Genomic DNA, 5,869 nt, shown 5'->3' with positions numbered 1-5,869 from the left:
AATGAAAAAGCTTCTTAGAAGAAGTGGTGTCTAAGGTGTACTTTGCTCCCTACTTAAACCCATTTGGTGGCTTCCTGTAATTTATAAGCTTGAATACAAAACTGGCCTTAACATGGCCTACAAGATCCTATATGATCTGTCCCCTTTTTCACTTCTCTATCCTCATCTTGGGCATTTCCCAGTAGACACCCTCAAAAAATAACACACACACATGCACACACGCACTCATGCACACATACGAACCACACTGGCTTTCTTTCTTTCTTCTTTCTTTCTGTTCTTATTAAAATCTTTTAGTGGAATGTTTTGAAACCAGTCATAATTCACTGCAAAGATAAATCAGAAAAAGAAAACAAACTTTTGAATGGCATGTTTTAATGACCTGGATATAACTGATTATCAACTAGTAATAATTAGCACATGCAACAAATTGAGAAATTAAATCCTCTGCTATATACTCTTAAGTTTTTTGTCAGACATGAGGTTTTAAATGTTTATGTCAATCACATTCATCCTTCCATATATTCAATTTTACTTAAAACGAGAAAATCATTTTTTCTCTCCAGCTTTTCATGTTTATCAGTGCACAGTAAAATGAAGCAATCTCAGTAAGAGTGGTTTATTACAATGTTATTTTAGAGAGGTTTATTCCTCAAAATGTACTTTAAAAATGTCCAAATCATGAGCATGATCAAGCTCAATGGCTTTGTCTACATCCAACTTTGTTTCTCCATGTCCTTCCTGTGATTCATCAAGATAAGCCAGGGCCTCATTTGTGTCACTTGCAAAATTTCTTATGATGTATCATCTTCTTGAAAATTTAGACTTTTAGTAGCTTGTTTCATCTTTTCCCCCAACACTTGTGTTCTCTTCCTAGCAGCTTTTACTTTCATATTCCATTTTATTTTCAATGTAGAAAATGTCCTTAATTTGTTCCTCACTAACATTAGGTGTGTTTGTCAGAAGATTTAGGAAAACTCAACCTTCTTCTTCAAGTACCATTCATTATAAAAAGGCCACCATTTTGTTCCACTTAAGCAGTTTCCATCAGAAGTTCAATTGCCTTTTTGTACCCAATTATATTTACTACTTGGGCTATCAGATCTTTCTTTGGTTCCTGCAACCTGAAAGAAATTTCTTCAGTCACTTTCTCCAGAGAATCATCCTTTGTGATCTCATAATGGCCTTTATAGTTCATTTCTAGTCTGTCTTTGACAGGTCATTTCCCTTTGAGATGACTTTGCCCATTTTCCTCTTCCTTTGAGCCATTTTTCTTGCCACCACACATATATGCATCTAATGCTTTGCCTAATTCTTCTGTGAGTTCCTGAGATTCCCTCTTAAGTTTCTTAGCAAGCAAGTAATGGTAGGTCTCGGATTGTCTGCTTTTATCATAGTGCCTTCCATTTCCAAGATACCAAGTTCAGTTGCCACTGCATATTGATTCTGCTTCCGCAGCACAGCACCCTGTATGTTGTTAACCTTCTTCCCTCCAGCAAGAGGCAAATTCTGGTTGCTCTGGCCAAACTGAAAAGCCTCTGGGTTGGGGGTGGGGTAAAACATTTCTGTCACTTGCGTTTCCAAAGGAAGCTATCATCATCCAAATGGGAAAAACTCTTTTCACTTGAATCCAATCCTTTGGCAGTCTGGTAAGGCGATACTGAGGCACACGCTGCTGTAGTACCCTGTTAGGGCCTCGCTGCTCTGTCCCCACCTAGTGCTTTAGGCACCTGCGGTGGCCTGTTGCTAGGTGCGACCCTCAGGTTGGAATCCCAGTCTGAAAGCTGCCAGTCTTCCAAGTCTCCAGCCTCCTGCGCCATCTTCCCGCGATGCGTTGTTGAGAGTCAGGATAGTACTTCCAGAGGGGCCGCGGGAAGGTCCTGGATGGACCTGCATCTAGGCGCCCCCGCTAGGGGGCTGCTCCGACCCCGGCGTCCTTTGGGGGCCTCGCTGGGACGCTTGGGCAAGACTGATCCCTGTGCATCATCACAGCAAACTACCGTGCTGAACTATTCCTGGAAAAAGAATACCCTGCTTCCCCACCAGTTTGACTTTCTTCCAAACTTGGATTTCATGCAAACCGAAATTTGTGCACGGAGAGCGGCCGTCGGCGATTCCTCCCTTGGCCTCACTCCCTCACCTGGTGCCCTGGCAGGCAGGACCAGCGGCTTCCACACTTGCTCCTGAGCAATCCACTTTACATGTAGCTGCCTGAGGAGTCAGTACCTGAGGTCACTGCCCTACTCAGACCTTCCAAACCTCCACACAGGAAACAAGTCCTCAGCGTGGCAAACAGGGTGGCACACCCCCATCTGTGCCAGTCTCCAGCTCTCCCCACACTGGCCTGCTTTCTGTTCTCTTTGTCATGTTCCTTCCTGCCTTGTGGCTTTATCTGGGCAGTACCTCCCTCCTGGAATGCTCTTCACTTATTTCCTCCCCGCCTCCCAGCTCTCACGTCACATAGTCCAATCCTATTCATTCTTCAGGGCTCAGGTAAAAAGGCTGCTTTCTCAATAAATAATACCATGTCACCTCCCCTTCTCCTTTGAGACACAAGACACAGTTGTAATTACGCTATTGGTGTGATCTAAAACCATAATCGACTTGTTTCAATAAATATTTGTTGAGTGAATAGAATTGAAGGATTCAATAGATAAATCCATGATAATGAATAAAGAGCAGGACTTGAACATCCAGTTATGAGATAAAGGTGGAGGGAAATTCTGACCTGAGAGAGGCAAAATCTTGAGCCAAATTCCAGAGGGAGGAGGTATGAGAACAGAAACGAAGACATGGGTGTTGGGTACTTTCTGAGATTGAATTTTTTTAAATGGAATTTTAAAAATCCACCCTCAGGAGGCGCTTGTGCTTGTCCTGCTGGGACCAGATATGAATTACATTTTGTAAGAAACAGGTAGCTAAAAGGAATTTGGGAGAGTCTGAAAAAATTCTCATCATTTCTGTCTCTAATTAAAGTTTCTGGGGATTATTCCTTTTCTACTATATCTCAAAACTCCAAAGAGACCAAAACCAAGATGTGGTCAGATCCCTGGGAATTCCCACTTTTTCATTAGTAGTCCAATCCTGCCAAGTCTCTTTTAGCCAAATGCTTAGCTAGATACATAGTGACACAAGACTCTCATTTCAGGGCATATGAAGCCTCCCGAAGAAATGATTCTAGATGCTCAGCATTTCTTATTAAACCAGTAATGGTTAATTGTATGGTGTATAGAGAGATGAATTCTTCCTTTTTATTGAGACCACAATGATTTGTGCTCCATTTCTCAAGTCCTGACTACACCATGGAAGTGCACTCAGCGATTTAAATATTCCTAAAAGAGCTTGAAAATGTTTGAAAAGTTTTATTCCACAAAGGTCCTCACGCATTTCTCCCCACACACTATTTAGGTTTCCATTTATTGATCCCTTGGTACATTCCATTCTAAGGATGCACAAATAGGAAAAAGATGGAAACTAAAACAGTATGCACAACAATCCCCAAACCATAATAGTGTAACAGTGAACCCTTTTCTCAACATCTGGAGTCCTGTGGGCAACTTTCCTAATAAAGGAAATCAAGAAGTCATTTTAAATCCATGTCCACACAAAGATTTACAAACCATAAACTTATTTCTCTCAATCTTTTCTGAGGTTTCTCTGTGACTAAATCTGTATTTCAATTTTCTGGTGTATATAAAATTAGGATTTTAGACAAATGGAGTTTTGCCTACTCCCATGACAGACAGAACAGACACTGCTAATCACTCACAGAATTCTTTGCAACACAGCTCCTATACTAGGCAGTCACTACCAATCAATTGGAGATTGCACAGGTGTTGAAATCTATTTGCTGTCTTGGAACTAGGAGATGCCTTAGGCTCCTTATAGCTAATCTCTGAAAGCTGTGATTCTAAAGCATGCTTATAGGAAGCAATAGTCCCAAGTACACAACACATCAATGTAGAAACTTTCTACTTAAGAACTTTCATGGATACAAATAAACCAGAGCAAAAAATGCAACAATTCTATTAAGAACCCTATAGTATTACTTTGATCTTTTAAGTAAATGGACACCCCCAACCTTTTTTGGACCCTACAGGCTTGTAAATAGGGAGCCTTCTATACACTACATTTTGCCTTTCCATTTTCCTCCCCACATCTTGAATTCTTCCTGAAGTCATAGAAACATGTAGAATAGCCATATCCACTTTGGGTCCCTCACCTCTCTGCATTCTGGGCTGCAGTGTACCTAGCACCATCTGCTCCCTCATCAAAATCTCTGTAAGGGAAGATCTAATGAAGTCAGCCAAATAGAAGTATAGACGATGGCTAAGGTCCAAATGATCTTTACTTCTTAATATATTTGCCCTTTATTAGGGACAATATTCCAAGCCAAAGGAATGCATTTCCAGTTGTAGATTTATTTTTTGTTTCCCAATTATAAGGGTTAGAAAGTTATTTGGGAGAAGTAGCAAAGGGAAAGGTCTTATCGGTCCCCCTAAATTATCCACCGAAAGAATACCTAATCCTCCTCCTCAGTTGCCAGCTTTACTTCCATCCACATTTGTTTTCAAAAATACCTGGAGCATCTTCTCTGAAGATATGTCTTATGAACCACCTAAATTAGAAATCCATGGGTGTTTGGTAAATATACAGATGATTGAGCTCTACCTCTGAACTAAAAATCAGAATCTTTAAGGGTGGGTCCCAGAAATGTGCAGGGCATCAAGGTCCCCTTCCCCACAGGGGAATTTTTACGCACAAATAAATCTGAAGACAACTATTTCAAAGCAAAGGCTCAGAAAATCTGACTACATCAACATTTACACTTTTCCTGTTTTACTGCTATTTCTCAGCAAGATTATAAACTGCCTGAAAGCAAAGATTATATCCCGTACTTTTAAGAACTCCCCAGAGTGTCTCTTAACTCATATTTTAAATTATTTTATATTTTGAGCAGTGCTTCTCAATTAATATCACAAAAGAAATAGCATTATCTCATTAGAGACCATGAAATGGGCATTAATCAGATATTTAAATTATGTATGAATTAAGCAAGCATCCCAAAACACAGTAACTCATTGTTCTTTGTCCACTTTATGAACTTTTCTTCTAATGTTTGCATGGGAGAGCCAAATGCACAGTACATGCAAATAGTCAAACATAGTTTGCTCTTTGGTGCATTACTGTGATTTTATTATATATTGGAGCCAAAATTATTCTCTCCAAAATTGGAAATCATGATCTCACATATAGATGTTTATTTTCCACACAATTTCATGAGTACGTCTACTCAGTTAAGTGAATTTAAGCAATATTTACTTTGCCCTACGATGTGTAAAGAAATGCACTTAATATTCTTAAATTTTATTTATTTTTTCAGAATCTCCATTTTCTCCATTGGTAAAATGGGTAAAATAGTGCTTGTTCCTTTGTAGGATTGGCAGGGAAATTAAGGTACAAGGGATTTTTAAGGTTTTAGAGCATGATTAGTAGTATACAGATATATTTGTGTTTTTAGATTATCTAGAAAAAAAAGAAATGCAATCAATGAACTGATAAAAGAGCAAGATTAAAAATGCTTTGCCTTTTTTTTGTGTGTAAAATAATTTGGTGGAACGTTTATTGTTCTCCTATGTGTGAATGATCCTCTTTGAAATTGAAGACTTTGGCCCTTGCTCTTTTTTTTTCCTTTTTTAAAGTTTAAAGAAACCCTAAAATGACTTAAATAATCACCCTAGGTCCTTTAAAGATCAGCCAACACCTCCACTTGCCCAAGAAGTACGTATTTCTTGGAGAGGGAGCACCATTTTAAAGCTAACACAGGAAGCCACACTCAGGATTCAAAGTCTAGGCTTTGTATTTGGTA

General features: G+C 39.3%; 1 pseudogene; it reads right to left on the bottom strand.

Annotated features, from left to right (window-relative positions):
- Window positions 1-645: 645 nt before the first annotated feature.
- On the bottom strand, window positions 646-1,820 carry LOC117021212 (phosphorylated adapter RNA export protein-like; annotated as a pseudogene).
- Between the last annotated feature and the right edge of the window lie 4,049 nt (window positions 1,821-5,869).

This window comes from Rhinolophus ferrumequinum, chromosome 4, assembly GCF_004115265.2.
Source record: "Rhinolophus ferrumequinum isolate MPI-CBG mRhiFer1 chromosome 4, mRhiFer1_v1.p, whole genome shotgun sequence".
NCBI classification, from domain to species: Eukaryota; Metazoa; Chordata; class Mammalia; order Chiroptera; family Rhinolophidae; genus Rhinolophus; species Rhinolophus ferrumequinum.
Note: the sequence above shows the minus strand (reverse complement) of the source record. Positions and strands in the feature narration are given on the sequence as shown.